General features: G+C 35.3%; 1 pseudogene; it reads left to right on the top strand.

The window, feature by feature from the left end:
* Positions 1-539: 539 nt before the first annotated feature.
* LOC131178341 (chromatin-remodeling ATPase INO80-like) overlaps positions 540-20,710 on the top strand; it is a 27,918-nt pseudogene continuing 7,747 nt past the window's right edge.

Raw genomic sequence — 20,710 nt, 5'->3', positions numbered from 1 at the left:
TATGTAACACCCTAGGCAAATCCCACATCGACAAAACACGGGAGAGATGCTGGGTTTATAAGTTAGTGGTTCGTAACCGCTAGTGACGCGTTTTAAAACCATGAGGCCTGGTATGGGCTAGGCCAAAGCCAACAATATCATTAGTGGGCCGGGCCATTACATTAGTGGTATCAGTGCAGAGGTTTAGGCGGTCCTAGACCTAGATAGATAGAAAGAAATAGTTGCATCACATGCATGGGCCTGTAGATAGAGTCGAGGTGACACTAATGCAGATCTGTTCTTTGTCTATTTTATAGGATCGATGGCATCTGATCCTTCAGAGCACGAACCTCCAGGACCGATAGAGGAGGAAGTAGAGAGTAACGCACCTGTTCCTAGTCGGGGGCGCCGTAGTAGTAGAGCAAAACCATCATTGGGTACTTTAGTATGGACACAACAGGCCTTCCTAGAGCAAATGACTCAATTACTCTGTTAGGTCACTGGAGCTATGCCACCACCTCCCTAGCTAGTAAATAGGACCCCAGTAGAGAGAGTTAGAAATGATGAGCAGTTTAGGAGGGACAGGTAGTGCAAGAGAGGGTCTGGACCTAGCCAGTCCAGCGCAGCAGCTACAGAGAGCAAGAGACCCAGGGGGTCTCTGGGTTAGACTCAGAGCAGAGAACAGAGGCAGAGGTTCCTATTTGCCCCGAGGAGAGGAGGTCAGATGAGTGTATCAATTGACAATTTTGCGGGTCTTATAGCACGGAGATCAACCCCGATGCCAGTTTGTACACATTGTAGGAAGAACCACAGAGGAAAGTGTAGATTGCTAACGGGTGGATGTTTCAGATGTGAGTCCATAGAGCATTTTTTTTTGAGAGATTGCCCATGGAGGAGTGCTCCCACAGCTCCACCACAAACTCGTAAGTCCGCCCGACGATGCAGAGGGTAGAAGACTGATGAGACCAGAGATAGCTGGTACATCATAGAGAGCTTCTAAGATTATAGAACACCCCGAGGCTAAAGTAGCATCCCGCGTGTACTCTATGGCTCAAGAGGAGCCAAATCCGATAGACGTTATCAGAGGTATATTTCCTAATTATAATACCTTTAAGTATGTATTGATAGACCCTAACTATGTTCACCCCTATATATGCATTGTACCTCCTGTTGAAAGAGGATACCGATAGATGGGTCAGAAGATGACATACTTGTCACCAACCCTTTAGGTCACGGTGATTGTAGATTATCAATGTAACACCCCAAAGTTCAAAGAGTGCTCACAGACGGTGACTGTTGTCCGAACTAGGATGCTTAGAACTACACTTCAATATGAGTGAGGAGACATAAAATAATGAAATACAAGAAAAGAAAGTACAAGAAAAACAAAGGAAAAATAATAGCAAAGAAATGTCACCAAGTTAAGCGGCGGAAACCTAGCGATGGTGATCAGACCTGAAGTCACGGCGTGGACCGTTGACTAGCCCTGGATCATGAGGAACCCCGGAAAACATTTTAGGACTTAAATAGACCCTTGTTGAAGAATAAATATCATTAGAAATATCAAAGAAAAATTAAATAATTAGTACAAAGAAAAGTGAGAAATCAAAAATGCAGACAAAACCCTAATACTAGAAAAATCTGAACGAATTAACAGGGCATTATGGTCATTTGACATCCTGAAGTGTCTTTTGACCTAAATGTCCATTAAAAATAAATAGTATTACACTTAGAAAATAAAAGGAAAAATTAATTTAGTGGTACCTAAAGTAAATAGCTAAAATCATGGGTTAAATGTGGAATAAATGAACAATTACCTTATTATATGATTACTTTGAGTGAGTGGGCCACTATAGGATAAATTAAACATAAAATGGGCAGGTGTAGGTTCATTAAACAATCTGCAATTCATCTTCCTCAATTGAAAAGTCCCATTGCCGTGAATGAAACTCTCAAACCTCTCCCATGGCCACCCACCTTCAAACCATTACAACTCCATGATCAAGCCTCCTTTTCCCACACCTATCTTCATGAAAGTTTGTCTACACATCATAAGGAAGATATTGATACCAATTTTGAGAAGTTTGGTGAAGGTTTAGCAAGTTACAATTAAAGGTAAGTTTGCATTTTTGAGAATTTCTTTGTTAAAGTTTATGTTCATGTTATGGGTGTTAGTTTGGTGAAGGAAAATTTTGAGTTTGAAGGGTTATTCTTGTTTTCATTTTGGACAGCCATGAGTCACGTTTTTGATGAGATATTTGTGCATATAATTGATGAGAAATGGTGTTGATCATGATGAATTAGTAACCTAGTGAATTATTTCATGTTTATATGGTGATTTATGCACTTGGATGGGAATTGGTAAATTGGATGGCACTTTGATGTTGAAGAATGGTTTATGCAGCTTGGGGACACTTGAGTAATGGTATATATTGAAGGAAGTATGGGCAGAATATTGACCTAGAAGGTTGATGAGATGTATGTAGATTGATATTGTAAAGTGTATGTAAAGTTTGTAATGTTTAGGTGTGTTTGTAATAGTACTTCAAGATTGTAATTGTGAATGATTATTGGTGTGTTGAAGGTGATTGGAATCTGCCCAAAATAATGCTAATGTAATGTAGAAAATGCTTTTGGTAATGTGCCAAAACAGTTTGGTAAGTAAGTAAACAAATGGCAAAGGTAAGTGTGTGTTTGAAGTTGGGGTGTGAAATGCATATTGAGGGCAGTGTATATTTTAGCCTATAACCTTGAATGTGTAACCTCAATTGGTATAAGACCAATTTGAGGTGAAACTAGGCACAAAATGTGCCAACTTTCATTGAGAAACCATGCTAAAATTCTGCTTGCAAGGTGACCTAAAAAAATGACCAATTCGGATTAGGTGCAATTAGGACCTGAAAAATGACCAATTGGGCAGCAGTGAGTGTTTAGGCCATAACTCACTCAAACCAGGTCCAATTGACCTGAAAGTTTGACCAAGAATAGTTAAGACCCATACCTACAAGTCTTATGAAGACACCAAATCCCAGAAATGACCATAAGCAAGTCAAACAACTTGCATGTTCGGGTCCAAAACTGGCTGAACCAGAATTGACCAATTTGACCTAAAATTGACCTAAAATGGTACCACTTGACCAGCAATAGTGTAATGACCATAGAGATTATTTTGCTTTTGTTAATCATCTTCAATTCGTTACCAAAAAATCTTTAAACTTTAATTTTATTTTAGAAAAATTCCATTAACCTACAATTCAAAAATAATAATAATAATAATAATAATAATAATAATAATAATAATAATAATAATAATAATAATAATAATAATAATAATAATAATAATAATAATAATAATAATAATAATAATGCTGCCATCGACTTATACATTTATTATGCACATCTCCTTGTCACAAATAGTTCATAAATTTAAATTATAACATAATAGACATGAATAATATGATACTATCACAATCATTACGTTAAAGTTAAATTATATATTGCTTTTGAAATTTAGATCACTATCCATTACAATACAATTTATTCACTATCATCCTCACTATCATCATCATGTTCATGGAGTTCTTCTTCATCGCTTGCTATTGTATGATTTAGATCTGCCTAGTCCAATAGTTCCTCTTTTTCAATGGTTGTAAGCTCTAGTAGTTCACCACTTGAATCATCTAATGGTCCAATATGTTGATCTTCCACTTCCGTATTAATTTGTAACACTTCTACTACCTCATCTTGAAATGCTTGGTCTGGTATTTGCTCCGTTACATTTGTCTGAGGCATGATGACAACAGACCTAGGCTTCATTTTGCATACCGCATACCAATCAGCTTTGTCTCATCTCAAGCTAGGATAAGGGATGTAAACCACTTCTTTGGCTTATGAAGCAAGTATGAATGGTTCATATTTATTTAATCTTTTATGGTGATTGATATCCACAAAGTTATAGTGTTTGTGAACCTTAATACCAACATCTAGAGTTAGATCAAACCATTCACACTTGAAGAGAATAGTTCTCTTTATTGGTAATGCAAGGTACTCAAGTTGAACTATCTCTTTCAAGATACCATAGTAATCATTGGAGTTGTCACCATATGTTGAACCCCTAATGCAAACTCCGCTATTTATTGTGGATCGATTATCACCATGGCTGCTTGTGTGAAATCTATAACCATTTATGAAATATACAGGATATGATTTCACACTTCTTAATGGTCCCTCTACTAAATCCCTAATAATGAATTTATTATCAATATTTGAACGCCTTGCCTGATAAGTTAAAGAGAATTGAAATCGTTATTGTTACGTATTATATTTTTTAAAGATTGATAATGAAATGAGTTAAATAAATTGATACTTACATAACATTTGAACCAATCTGCAAATCTTTTTTCTAGTGCTTCATCAACTTCTGCATCACTAATATTACGTGATGCTTGTCATATTTCCGTTAGGAACAAACTACATATTCAATTAAATTGGGCCATTTTTAGAGGGAAAGGAAAATTCACAAGGACTTCTAGAAACTTAACTTAAATTTTGGATTGTTGATAAACTTACTTTACATATGTGTCAATTTCAGGGCAATTTAGTAGAAAATATATTTGGGTAGCCTTATATTCATCATCAGCCAACACCCTTGTTTTCACTCTACCAGATGGTCGACTGGGATACTTGAAAATTGATAAATATCCTTTGGTATCAGCATCATCCCCACCATCATCATTTCGGGGTACTTATCGATCCTGCGTTATTACATGACGCTCAAAGTAATGTGCACAAAAATTGGATGCTTCTTCAACTAAGTATGCATTACATATTGAACCTTCTACTTTTGCTTTGTTCTTTACATTTTACTTTAGGCGGTGGAGAAATCTAAAAATTAAAAAAAAAATGGCAAATGGCTTACAAAAAGTTTACAATACGTTTCATAACATTTAAAGAAAAATAAGAAGTATCTATTACCTCTCAAAAGGATACATCTATCGATATTGTACTGGGCCTGTAATTTTTGCTTCATATGGCAAGTGGGTGGGAAGATGTTCCATTGAGTCAAAAAAGGCAAGAGGAAATATGCGCTCTAATTTGCAAATAATAATGGGAATTTCTGCTTCTAAACGCTCCTTATCTTGAACCTTAATATTTGTAGAAGTAAGATATTTGAAAAACAAGCTTAACTCAATTAATGCTTGCCAAACTATATTCGGAAGGAGCTCACGAAATGCAATAGGTAATAACCTCTACATAATATTTTTTTAATTGAAAAATTAAACTGATGCTTTAATTTAAGAAAGCTGTGATTCTGAAATTTGTTTGGGAAGAAGGAAAGGAATCCACTTAATGGAATTGGAAAAGGAATATGTTGCCCAGTTGGAGAACAGGATTATGAGGATGAGCAAACACCACTTAAAACTAAATGTTAGGCAGTTGTTGTTATGATGGGAAGAGTGGGCCATGTCATCACATCAATATGTAATCAAATTCTCATAACCAATAATGCACCAATTAAATTTCACATATAAACAAGGCATTCCTAGTCCTACAAGCATTGAAGAAAGATCTTCTTGATCTCAAGAGTGAAAGGAGTAATAAAATAAAATGCCCCACAAACATTATATATAGTATGGCCATGAAACATAAGTATTAAAAACCAATCAATAACTCCATGAAACATTCTCGCTTGGGAAATATGCATAATATCAGACCCTAAATGCCTAAATACAAGGAAAAATGGCAGATGAAATTTCAGATAAAAAAGACCAGAGAATGGAGAAATATATAAACACAGCAAGGTGAAATTATGCCTTATCATACTAAGATCCATGGAAAATTTTTTCACTAACAAAGACAATACGCTGAATTTCTCCAAAAAATATACTTATTATCCAGGCTAAATTAACAACCACTTCTCTAAGACTCCACTAATTCCCATGGATAGGGTGACCAGACCTTTCAACAAAGATTATAAACAGATAAAACATGAGAGTATTTCCCTAGATGCACCAATCCCATTTCCAAAACCAGCATTGATTTTGAATAGGTAAATACTAATGAATTTTATACCCTATATGATTATTGGGTTAAAACAATTGATTTGGGTTTTCTCTTTTACTTATTGCTTTTTCAAATTTCTTAAAGTTATAAAAAAAAAACCCAACCCCTCTTAACACAATAAAATCCCTCTTAACACAATAAAATCCCCCAAAACCTTTTCTATTTCAAATTTCTCTTTTACTATGCAGCGAAGAATGAATTTAGAGGGAGAGAGAGTCTTACATATAAGGATTGAATGAAAATATTTAGTTAAAAATCTTCAGCTTTCATTACTTCCTTACAAAACCTTTCCTACACTTACCAACATGATGACATAATGGAAAAACCTATTTTTTAAATTTAGACTAACCAATTTGGCATTCGCATAGTAGATTTGGTCTCCCAACATATCTAATTCTTTAATTTATACTAATTCACAAGATGAAAGCAAGCTAATAAACTTAGTTTATATTTAATAGTAAACTTCATTAAAACTTCAACTAACAATACTCTCGCCAATTTCCACTTATCACTTTAACTATATTTGCAGAAAAATTAAAATTGAAACTGCTGAGTTCTTATCTAAACTTGTGGTTAATTGCATCGAAATGGTGATAGGAAGACCAGAAAAAAAAAATAAATAAAGAGTGCAATGTATTCAGATGTATCAAACAACCAAAAAATAGGTATAAAACAGAAAGATTCAATTCCAAATTTGCAATTGTAGATAATATATATCACTAAATGCCTATCTAAAATAAAAAACAAAGTAAGAAACAAAAAGGAATCTACCTCTAATTCATCTGCAAAATAGTATCACGAGCGTGCCTAGCAAAGCAACAACAATAGATACGGCAGCAGGGAAGTAATAAACAGTAGCCAAATTGGGATTTCAGAAATGTGCCTCGGCCGAAAAGATGGATGAGGAGGTGTTTGGGTTCTGTAGTAATTAGAGATTGAGGAAGAAAAGGAAATGGGACTTGGGTTTCACGAGATAGATGAAAGATAGCTTGTAACACCCTAGGCAAATCCCACATCGGCAAAACACGGGAGAGATGCTGGGTTTATAAGTTGGTGGTTCGTAACCCCTATTGACGCGTTTTAAAACCGTGAGGGCTTCGGCCCAGAGCGGACAATATCACTAGTGGGCCGGGCCATTATATTTGTGTGGATTGTAACACCCTAGGCAAATCCCACATCGACAAAACACGGGAGAGATGCTGGGTTTATAAGTTAGTGGTTCGTAACACCTAGTGACGCATTTTAAAACCGTGAGGGCTTCGGCCCAGAGTGGACAATATCACTAGTGGGCCGGGCCATTACATTTGTGGTATCAGAGCTGCTCCGCGTGCAACCTTGAACGATGGTGGGGCAAACCTCAGCGAGTCCCATAAGGGGGTGGATTGTAACACCTAGGCAAATCCCACATCGACAAAACACGGAGAGATCTTTGGGTTTATAAGTTAGTGGTTCGTAACACCTAGTGGCGTTTTAAAACCGTGAGGCTTGGCCCAGCGGACTAGTGGTAGGGCCATTACATTCCGGGCCATTACATTTGACAAATGTAATGGCCCGGCCCACTAGTCCGCTCTGGGCCGAAGCCCTCACAGTTTTAAAACGTGTTACTAGGGGTTACAAACCATCAACTTATAAACCCAGTATCTCTCCCGTGTTTTGTCGATGTGGGATTTGCCTAGGGTGTTACAATCCACCCCCCTTATGGGACTCAGCGTCCTCGCTGAGGTTTGCCCCACCATCATTCAAGGTTGCACGCGGAGCGGCTCTGATACCACAAATGTAATGGCCCGGCCCACTAATGATATTGTCCGCTTTGGCCTAGCCCATACCAGGCCTCACGGCTATAAAACGAGTCACTAACGGTTACGAACCACCAACTTATAAACCCAGCATCTCTCCCGTGTTTTGTCGATGTGGGATTTGCCTAGGGTGTTACAATCCATCCCCCTTATGGGACTCAGCGTCCTCGCTGAGGTTTGCCCCACCATCGTTCAAGGTTGGACGCAGAGCGGCTCTGATACCACTAAATGTGACGCCCCTTACCCGTCTATTGTATAGTCGAGCAAGAAGTGCCACATTCGGTGCCACATTCGGTGCCGGAGCACTCTATCTTGTCTTGTCATGTCTATTGTAAATTTTAATGTCATTTAAATCAAGTAATTTATGTGTAGATTTTTTTTTTATATATACCTTATTTCTTTGGAGACCCGAACAGATCCTCCTCTGTTTTATTAGCATCTGGCGGGTTCCACTATCACGTGTTAACATATTCATATTCATTTCACACATTTCCATATCATATTCTCTTGTATCATATCATTTACAATTATTTATGAGATCTAAAAATAAAGTATCATCTATTGCATTCATATAAAAATTCATAGATAATAAATTACAAGTTTTCATTTCAATCTCAAAGTTTAATTACAGGTCCGAAATGAAATACATCATACTAAACATAATGAACCAAAATACTAGTCTATACATGGGCCCTACAAAAATACAAAAGACTAGTGAGGTGACTCTGATCGGTGGCAGATCTGGTCGGAACTCTGTTCGAATACTACTGTGGCAGCTGCTGATCTTCAGTACCTACGCGATGGAAAACCAACGCGCTAAGCATAAGCTTAGTGGTGCATAATTTATAATAACAATAATTAAACAATTGAATTAATATATGCAAATCATAATTTCTGGGTCTTTTACATTTTTATTGCTCTTTGGAAACAATTAACATTATTGGGATCTTTCCTGTTTACTTATTGTATATTCAGTATTAATTAATTATTATTAATGTCCAAGAAACCTATAACAAATTATAAAAGCTGGATACATGGGAGTATACGGGTTAGACAGCCATATGTCTACCCAGTATACATCTGTCAGGCACGAGGCCAGCTGTCAGGCACGAGACCCGCTGTCAGGCTTGTAAAGCCAGAAATAAAGTAGGCACGATGGCCAGTAAGTAGGCATATAGCTTGTAAAATAATCATACCAGACATATATTGTCAGTTCATGATTTTCTCGGTAGGCAGTACTGCTATCTGTAGTCCCTAATTGGTATACCAATTTATCCAACTAAATAAATAAGTCTAGGTATACTATGAGCAATTAAATATTTTTAATTAATTTAGCACTATTAATTGTTACTATTCTTTAGTACTGTTCATTGATACTATTAATTTCATATTAATAGGATATTAGTCCCATTTTACATATTCATATCATTTTTAATATTTAATTATCCTTATGAGTATTTTAATTTTCATATATAGCATTTTTCCCATGAACCTTTCTTTAGGTTCATGTTGATGTGTCATATTTATCTAGGAATTTGACTAGGTTAGGATGTCTATTTAGTCACACTTCCTTCATAATAATTGCTCCTCTATGTTTAAACTTGAATTTCTGTTTTTGAATCACTGAATTTGGGGTTATAGAACTCAAGTTATGGTCAAAATACCATAACTGGTCCGTTTGCCTTTAAGCTGTCCAGAATTTACAATTTCTGGTCAATAAACTTTAACCAGTCATTTGATCATTTTATTGTTATTTTTAGGCTTAGGTTCCTTCACAAGATATGTTCCCCTATGTCTTAGGGACTCCCAGGTACAATTTCATAATTTTTCAAGCTTGGTATAGTGAGTTATGGCCAAATGAACACACAGGTATCAAATAGCATTCTGGGTTCAACTTAACATTTTCTAGATTTCAATTCCTAACTTTGGCTAATATTTTCCCTAGGATGCAATGGTTTCTAGAGCTTGTTCAAAACATAAAAATTGTTGTGCTATGTCTTATAAAACTTTTGGCACTAGTTTCACTCAATTTGCAGCTTTGGAGACCAAGTTATGGCATTTTTGCCAAAACTGGTCAAGCATACCAAAGGAACAGTATTTTTGGACAATTTCTGGGTTGGCAGTTTTAGTGACTCAAATTGTGCTAACAATTTGATTTGGTTAAAAGCAAAACTGGGTCAAGTGGTCTTCATGAAAAGTGTAGCCCTATGTCTAAACTTTCCATTGGTAAAAGTTTAGGTCATTTGGACCAGTATAGAGAGAGTTATGACCAAATGAACAGGTTCATTTGGTCATTTTCTGGGTTGGCAGTTTCAGTGACCCAAATTATGCTAACAATTTGAATTGGTTAAAGGCAAAACTGGGTTAAGTGGTCTTCATGAAAAGTGTAGCCCTATGTCTAAACTTTCCATTGGTAAAATTTTAGGTCATTTGGACTAGTATAGAGAGAGTTATGACCAAATGAACACGTACTGTTCATTTGGTCATTTTCTGGGTTTAGTGCAGGGTAATCAGGATTTGGGCAGTATTTAGGTCATGTTTTGGACAGAATTTGGGCATGGTTTCTTCATGGAAAATGGGCTATGTTGAGTCTAATTTCACCTCCAATTGGCCTCATACCAATTGGAGTCACACATTTTCAGTTATGGGTCAATAAACCCACTGGACTCATTGAGTCCAAACCTGCAGAAAATTGACACTTCCAAAACTCAATCTCCTCCAACTTCCTTACTTCAATTTGCATGCAATACACTTCTATAAGCAACAATCTCATCCCAATTAGGTCAAATTTCAAGCATTTACACAAAATCTCCAAGTCATGTACACAAACCCTAATTTCCAAGTTTCAAACTCAATCAATTCAATCCCTTTTCACTTCTCATACATATAATCATATCAATCATCATCTCTAAACTCATTTACATTATTTGCACACAATAAAGCCCAACACATTTCATGGCTGCCAAAATTTGGGGACATCATGGGTTCATGAATTTCTTGTTAATTTCTTGAAATTTCCACTTATCTCAAGTCACTTTCAAGTATTAAAAGAAGAAGGAAGGGAGAAAAGCACTAACCTCTTGTGACCCAACTTGAAAATTTCCCAAAACTTCAACTTTCCTTCTCCCTATGCGTACCTAGAGCTTCCTTATGATGTAGGCTAAATTTTTAATGAAGGGGACCATGGGTTTTGGTGGATAAATGAAGAGAAACTCAAGCTAAAAGCTTGAGCAAAAATGGTGGAGGGGAGAGAACATGGAGACGACAAGGAGAGAGAGAAGAGGAAATGAAGAAGACTTGTGGTTGGCGAATTTTTGTCTCTTGTATCTTATATATATATATTCTATAATTATTGTACTTTATTTTTTTTTTAAATTCCATAAGTCTATTTCCTTTCTTTTCTTTTCTTTCCTTTTCTTTTCTTTTCTTTTCTTCTTCTTTCTCTTCTCATTTTCCAAATTCAAATTCATAAATTTAATTTATGTTAATTATTTTATTTCCTAATTTTAATTTGACATTTAAGTCAAAATTCACCTCTAGGGGTAAAATGACCAAAATGCCTTTCATGGTGCTCATTGGGTTCTTTTGATTATTTTATACTAATTTATAAATTCTCTAAACTTTAATTTATTTTTCTCAAAAATTTTTTTTCCTATATTTTTTTTAATATTTATTTCATTAATTTATGTCTCCTCACTATAGTTTAAGTATAGTTCCAGACATCCTGACTGTCCGAACAGACATTAGTCGTCGGAACAGTAAAATGTACGGACTACTTACGGTGAGGGCGTTACAATTCTTCCCCTCTAAATAAAATTTCGTCCTCGAAATTTACACAGTGTAATTAATCGAGGGACTGCTATCTCCTTGTCTTTTCACCTTTTTGTGTTATAATACTTTACTTCTTTTTTTTTTTAGTCTGTCTTATTTATCCTTGTTCTACAATCTTATCCTTATCTCGATTTACTATTGAAAATACATAGCTCTACACAATAGTCCCAAGTCGGCATCAGACTGACTTTACAAAGACAAACATCAAGAGCATTGCATAGTTACCACGGTATATCCCAATAGACTAACTCTTTTTTTTTTTCCAACCAGTTCTGTACTCATCTTCTTTCATCTCATATACAGCCTCCTTCTCATTTCCATCTATTATCTTTAACACGATCCTTTTCGGTTGATTGTCACACCCTACCCCTCTGTAAGGCATAACATGATCCCGTAGTATACCTAATGAATTACCAACTCCGTCTACTGATAACCCATTAAATACACTACAAGGGATTTTCAAAACTTTTCTTACTTCTTTTACAGTGGTGAGCACTATTTACAGGTGTTAAAAACCTTTTGAATCAAGTGATAAAGCGACACATTTGACTTAATTGGAGTTTCAGAAAATTTTGGCAGAGTGCCATCGTATTTTGGATAAAGCAGCTTCTTGTAAAACTCAGAAAAGCACTTCAATATGTATTTGCAAATCTCAACTCCAATATATTTCTCAACACAACATATTTCTCAATTCAAATCCATAGTGATTTTTCAAAGACTGAGATACAAGAAATATAATACAAAACTATTTAAGTAAATGAAATCTCAGATTTACATTCACGATAATTTACATTTAATTACATACCAAAATATTTTACAAGAGTTTCTATACAACTGCTCAAATAATTTACATACATATTATTACATGCTTACATCAAAACCTATGTACATGGGTATATCTATGATATACCCGAGCCGATCTGAATGTATCCTCAAAGCAACTTAATCATCGCTCTATGCTCGCTTACTGCGATAAAGATACAAAGCTATCGCTGAGTGGTGAACTCAGTGGTGCACAACTATAATTTAAAACATAGTACAATATACATTGACAAATTTTACAGTAAATAATTTGAGAATCTGAATACTGATCAAATTTCACAACTCAAAATATTCATTGCCAATAATGTAAATCATTTGTATAAATAACTTGGAGCACAAAATTCAATTTATCAAATCTTGACTATCCATTTAAGTAATTCCAACAAAATCAATTACACACAAACCATAATTGAAATCACCATTCAAAAGCCATTCTGTATCTCAAAAATCATTATGTAACTCAAAAATCATACTGTATCTCAAAAGTCATTATGTATCTCAAAAATCATATCAGATCTCAAAATCATCTCAGTATCTCAAAAATCAATCTTTATCTCACTAGTATGCAAGACTAATCCGAAAGGGCCATATTCGATGTGATTCTAACTCCCTATGGTCGGGGAGGTCGAATCAGATTCTAACTCCCTATGGTCGGGGAGGTCGAATCATCGTGCACAGTACCATCACAATAATGAATCTTCCGCAAGGGCCATAACGATAAAATAAACTTAGATCTAACCTCAAATCAGAGGAAAATCTAAGCCTGTGCACGTACCATGGTAATCAAAACATAACTCACTCCATTGTCTTCTCAACAAATGAGAGAGACGGGTAATAACCTAGTCAAGCATCTATAGTGAGATATAAAACAATATCACAATCCTTTTAGTGAGCGTAAATCACAATATAATTCGATTCAAATTCAATTCCAATATCCAATAATTTTTATGCTCATCACAATTCAAATAATAAAGTTTTCATTTTTTCCATGGATATTACCATCACAATTCAAAACATATTCTATCACAATTTTCCAAAACATAATTTACTTAATCCATAACAATGCTTAATACTTATGGAAATACCATTTCACAAAGCCAAATTCATACATACAATAACAATTTTCAATAATCATGGAATTAAATCCAATGCTTGTTAAACATAATTCATAAGAAAAATATATCATTTAATCATATAAAATATTCAAAACAAAATCAGTTAAAAACTAGTTGTGCACGAACCTCGATGATCTCACGATCCGGACTCGGTGTTTCCTTCCCTTTTCCCGAGTCTTTGGTAAATCGAGAAACACAATTTGAAGTGTTTGATTAATTTAAACCGTCTCTATCGATGGTGTTTGGTAAATAATGCATCGAACTCAATTATTCACTTAATCACCTAATATACCGACCCTCATTGCGCTTTTAGGTAAATTAGGTTTTAGTGTCGTTAATATGTCACATTCGATAGGGTTTTAGGTTTGGTACGCTTTTACCAAAGTCATTTCCTTGTTTAGTGCATTTTAATGCAAATTGTCGGATTCTGAACACTGGTTTGACCTAACCGACGATCTAGTTCCCTCAGTTTTCGGTCTCGCGAAAATACAAACTTGTAGATCTAGGTCTTATTGCACGCGTGCAAAATTTCAGGTCAATCCGAGTTAAGTAGACCAAGTTATGGTCATTACACTATTGCTGGTCAAGTGGTACCATTTTAGGACAATTTTAGGTAAAATTGGTCAATTCTGGTTCGGCCAGTTTTTGGACCCGAACTTGTGCAAGTTGTTTGACTTGCTTATGGTCATTTCTGGGATTTGGTGTCTTCATAAGACTTGTAGATATGGGTCTTAACTATTCTTGGTCAAACTTTCAGGTCAATTGGACCTGGTTTGAGTGAGTTATGGCCTAAACACTCACTGCTGCCCAATTGGTCATTTTTCAGGTCCTAATTGCACCTAATCCGAATTGGTCATTTTTTTAGGTCACCTTGCAAGCAGAATTTTAGCATGGTTTCTCAATGAAAGTTGGCACATTTTGTGCCTAGTTTCACCTCAAATTGGTCTTATACCAATTGAGGTTACACATTCAAGGTTATAGGCTAAAATATACACTGCCCTCAATATGCATTTCACACCCCAACTTCAAACACACACTTACCTTTGCCATTTGTTTACTTACTTACCAAACTGTTTTGGCACATTACCAAAAGCATTTTCTACATTACATTAGCATTATTTTGGGCAGATTCCAATCACCTTCAACACACCAATAATCATTCACAATTACAATCTTGAAGTACTATTACAAACACACCTAAACATTACAAACTTTACATACACTTTACAATATCAATCTACATACATCTCATCAACCTTCTAGGTCAATATTCTGCCCATACTTCCTTCAATATATACCATTACTCAAGTGTCCCCAAGCTGCCGCAAACCATTCTTCAACATCAAAGTGCCATCCAATTTACCAATTCCCATCCAAGTGCATAAATCACCATATAAACATGAAATAATTCACTAGGTTACTAATTCATCATGATCAACACCATTTCTCATCAATTATATGCACAAATATCTCATCAAAAACGTGACTCATGGCTGTCCAAAATGAAAACAAGAATAACCCTTCAAACTCAAAATTTTCCTTCACCAAACTAACACCCATAACATGAACATAAACTTTAACAAAGAAATTCTCAAAAATGCAAACTTACCTTTAATTGTAACTTGCTAAACCTTCACCAAACTTCTCAAAATTGGTATCAATATCTTCCTTATGATGTGTAGACAAACTTTCATGAAGATAGGTGTGGGAAAAGGAGGCTTGATCATGGAGTTGTAATGGTTTGAAGGTGGGTGGCCATGGGAGAGGTTTGAGAGTTTCATTCACGGCAATGGGACTTTTCAATTGAGGAAGATGAATTGCAGATTGTTTAATGAACCTACACCTGCCCATTTTATGTTTAATTTATCCTATAGTGGCCCACTCACTCAAAGTAATCATATAATAAGGTAATTGTTCATTTATTCCACATTTAACCCATGATTTTAGCTATTTACTTTAGGTACCACTAAATTAATTTTTCCTTTTATTTTCTAAGTGTAATACTATTTATTTTTAATGGACATTTAGGTCAAAAGACAATTCAAGTGTCAAATGACCATAATGCCCTGCTCGTTACGTTCAGATTTTTCAGATACGGGTTTTGTCTGTTTTTTGATTTCTCACTTTTCTTTGTACTAATTATTTAATTTTTCTTTGATATTTCTAATGATATTTATTCTTCAACAAGGGTCTATTTAAGTCCTAAAAATGTTTTCCAGGGTTCCTCGCAGTCCAGGGCTAGTCAACGGTCCACGCCGTGACTTCCCGGTGCGGTCACCCATCGCTAGGTTTCCGGCTCGCTTAACTTGGTGACATTTCTTTGCTATTATTTTTCCTTTGTTTTTCTTGTACTTTCTTTTCTTGTATTTCATTATTTTATGTCTCCTCACTCATATTGAAGTGTAGTTCTAAGCATCCTAGCTGTTCGGACAACACTGGTCACCGGTACAGCAGAACGCACTACTGAACTTTGGGGTGTTACATTGATAATCTACAATCACCTGGTGACCTAAAGGGTTGGTGACAAGTATGTCATCTTCTGACCCATCTATCGGTATCCTCTTTCAACAGGAGGTACAATGCATATATAGGGGTGAACATAGTTAGGGTCTATCAATACATACTTAAAGGTATTATAATTAGGAAATATACCTCTGATAACGTCTATCGGATTTGGCTCCTCTTGAGCCATAGAGTACACGCGGGATGCTACTTTAGCCTCGGGGTGTTCTATAATCTTAGAAGCTCTCTATGATGTACCAGCTATCTCTGGTCTCATCAGGTCTTCTACCCCTCTGTACTGTCGGGGCAGACTTCTGAGTTTGTGGTGGAGCTGTGGGAGCACTCCTCCATGGGCAATCTCTCAAAAAAAAATGCTCTATGGACTCACATCTGAAACATCCACCCGTTAGCAATCTACACTTTCCTCTGTGGTTCTTCCTACAATGTGTACAAACTGGCATCGGGGTTGATCTCCGTGCTATAAGACCCGCAAAATTGTCAATTGATACACTCATCTGACCTCCTCTCCTCGGGGCAAATAGGAACCTCTGCCTGCTTTCTCGCTCGAGTCTAACCTGCAGACCCCGGGTCTCTTGCTCTCAGAGGCTGCTACTGGATCAAGCTAGGTCTGCACCCTCTCTTGCACTACCTGTCCCTCCTAAACTGCTCATCATTTCTAACTCTCTCTACTGGGGTCCTATTTACTAGCTAGGGAGGTGGTGGCATAGCTCCAGTGACCTAACAGAGTAATTGAGTCATTTGCTCTAGGAAGGCCTGTTGTGTCCATACTAAAGTACCCAATGATGGTTTTGCTCTACTACTACGGCGCCCGACTAGGAACAGTGCATTACTCTACTTCCTCCTCTATCGGTCCCGAGGTCCGTGCTCTGAAGGATCAGATGCCATCGATCCTATAAAATAGACAAAGAACAGATCTGCATTAGTGTCACCTTGACTCTATCTAAATGCCCATGCATGTGATGCAACTATTTCTTTCTATCTATCTAGGTCTAGGACCACCTAAACCTCTGCTTTGATACCACTAATGTAATGGCCCGGCCCACTAATGATATTGTTGGCTTTGGCCTAGCCCATACCAGGCCTCATGGTTTTAAAACGCGTCACTAGCGGTTACGAACCACTAACTTATAAACCCAGCATCTCTCCCGTGTTTTGTCGATGTGGGATTTGCCTAGGGTGTTACATAGCTAATGTGTGATGTCTTTAGCGATGGATTTTATAGGAGACGATCTCACCGTGGGTGAAAAACGAAATGATTTAAAGAGAAGAAGCAGCTGGATCGACATTAGAGAAATTTATATAGTATGATCCAACGGTCTAGAATAAAGACCTAAAATAAATGGCTATGATCTCTTTCTTCCTTTTTATTTTATTGCTTTCATTTTTCTTTTCTTTAATTTCAATTCTTATTACATATATTTTTTTAATTTATTTCCTTTCTTTTTCTTTTATTCTTTTAAAATGATAATGCTTCTAATAAAAATCATGGAATAAAATAAAACAATAAAAAATAAAAATTTAAGTAAAATTTAACAAAAAATTGAAAGTAATAATGAAATAGGCATTCTGACAAATTTTGTTTAATATCAACCAACTCATCCCTCTAGAATTTTTCTTTTAAAATAATATATTTATTTTTTTTAAAGAAATACCAAAAATCTTAATGATGAGTCAAGCTACCTGTCACACCTTACCCCTCTATAAGATATGATATGATCCCGTAGCATACCTAATGAATTACCAAACTCCGCCTACCGATAATCCATTAAATATATTACAAGGGATTTTGAACAAGTCAAATTTATTATTTTGTTTTAGAAAATCACGTAGTGACTTATAATTTTAACAAATCCAAAATATTAAACCTGTTAAAAATCAACCTGTGATAAATTGTATACATAAATTTAAATCACTCAATAATTAAGTAATTTTTTTCTTTTCATTCCACTTCAAGAAAATAAAATCATCTCATTTACAATTCAAAAGAAACACTCATTTACGCTTTACCACTCAAAAGGATATTTAATTACAAATTTACAAACTTCAAAGTTACAAAATATTATTACAATTCTTTTTATGCAACTGCTCAATTATCTTTTATGTACATATAGCTACTCATTTACATCAAAATATAATCTACAGGGTATACCTATTATACCCGTCGTCAATCAAAACACTGCTTCTAGTAGTTCACTCAACCACTTTATCTTTCCTTTGACCTGCGACAACATACAAAACCTATCGCTGAGTAATGCTACTCAGTAGTGCACAACTAATAATTTTAAAAGAAAAATTTAGTACCAACATATTTGCCAAATCATAAAAGGTATTTGCAAAATTCATATTTCCCATAAACCATGAAAATAACACATTATCTTTCAATCAATACCAAATCATTTGATTTCAATCACATTTTATTTAAGCAATCACAAATCACAAGTGTTACCAACATTCACGTAGTTTAGACCATGATACAAAATTTCCAATCAATGTCGCGTTATACACTATGACAAAGCAATCTCAACCTTACTACTCATCTGAACTCAACCTCAACTGGCAAGCCAGAGAGGGAGGTAACACAATCAAATTTCAAACCCCAATTAGCTGTTACTAATGGAGAATACCGTAAGGGACTGTCATGCCAACTGTGATTTCAAAATAATCTTAAAATAATTTTCCATTCAAATAATCACAATTACAAATCAAATAGTCACATTCAAACATTACAAATCCTCATAAATGGTTGGCAACACATCAATTCTCAAAACACTTCTAAATATATTTAAACCGACTCACCCTTGCTACAATGAAATTAAATAGCCAACATCCACCTTTTCCACAATTATAAATTCATTTCAAGATTCAAGAATGCTCAAGATAGTATAATCAATTCCTAAATGCAAAAGAAAATCATATTTGGGTTGTAAAAGTTCATTCACATCATTTACAATTTTAAAACAAACATAAAGTCAAGTTGTGCACAAACACAAACCTTCTTTCAATTCTCTTTACTTGGCTTAACTCTTCCCTTCTTTGGAAGTATCCTTATCCACTGAAATTACACAATTACAAAGTCTTAATACTCATTCTAACCTTCACCAATAGCCAATCAAATAAATTCCTAAGTACTATTCAATTTAATAAATTCTGAGTTCACGATAAGTTTGGGACCTGACTTTAGAATCCAATTTCAACCTAGTTGCAGTTAAAATTTGATAAGGTGATCTTTATAAAAGTTATTCCTATATGTCTTAGCTTTAATTACCTTTTGAATCACTCAATTTGAAGTTCTGGATCTCTAGTTATAGCCAAAATACTAGACACTGTTCTGGGTGCCTTATCCTACAGTTTCAGGCTTTCTAGATTTTTACCTTAAATTTGCATTCTATATCCGATTATCTTAAACTTAGAATTAGCATTAGGCCTCTGAAACAAAGTTTTAGGCCTTTGTTTTAAGTTTTCAAATCATTTTATAGCACCTCAATTGGACATGTACAAAGAAAGTTATGCTCTATTTACTACCCGGAGGTCACAGGACAAAATTACTGAATTGCAAGAAATTTCAGTTTTGAAGTTCTACCTTACTCTAACATTTCAACCACTTTGCCCTCACATCTGGGTCTAGGTCCAAACATGAAATTTGTAGTCCTATGTCTTATGGTTATTTTGGCTTCAAAATCACCTAATTTGCATTTAAATAGCTTGAGTTATGGTCACTTTACTAAAACTGGTCAGATGCCTAAATTTTCCCAGGTTTCAGGTCTAGTCCAGAATCAGGGCAGATTCATAGACTCACATTTTTCAAGCAATTTAGGTGAGTTGGGGTCATAATTTATCTTCATAGTCTTCATATGAATTGTTCCCCTGTGTCTTAAGATTACACAAGTTTAAGAATTACCCAATTTGGAGTTTTGTGGAGTGAGTTATGCTTAGTTAATTATGTATTGTTTATTTGGTTAATTTTTCCAGGTCTAGATTTACTAATCTAGATTCAAGCTCTAATTGAGGTATCCTACGGTCATTTTCTAGGCAAGTTTTTCTTCATGAAAGTTTTAGTATTTTGTCTTAGGTTTCATCTCCTATTGGTTTCACACCAATTGGAGTTATGTAGCTCAACTTATAAGTATCTAACCACACTAGACTCAAGCTGTCCAGATTCAAAACCTAGGGCTCAATTCCATGTCCATTAATTCCTTTACCAAACCAACATCATTTCTCATTCAATGCATACCAATTGACCATAATATGACTTTATGAACATTAATTGAGCTTCATACCAAGAGAACCCTAATTGCTCAAAACCCTAATTACTCATCTTCCAATTCCAAGCAAATTCAAACAAATAATTCATGTTTACATCATCATCCAAGCTAGAAATCAATTCTAATTGCATCAAAGTTCATAAACACTAACCCTATCATCTTGGCCGAAATTCTCCCCTTTAATATCATGCATGATTTTTATCACTTTCCATCAAAACTTCAAGAATCAAGCTTAAAATCTATGAATTCACAATTAGTTAAACATAAATCTCTACTTACCTCAAATAGCAAATTTCCAATCCTCCCAATCACTCCATTT

This window comes from Hevea brasiliensis, chromosome 3 (genome assembly GCF_030052815.1).
Source record: "Hevea brasiliensis isolate MT/VB/25A 57/8 chromosome 3, ASM3005281v1, whole genome shotgun sequence".
Classification (NCBI taxonomy): domain Eukaryota; kingdom Viridiplantae; phylum Streptophyta; class Magnoliopsida; order Malpighiales; family Euphorbiaceae; genus Hevea; species Hevea brasiliensis.
This window is presented reverse-complemented; position numbering and strand designations above follow the sequence as displayed.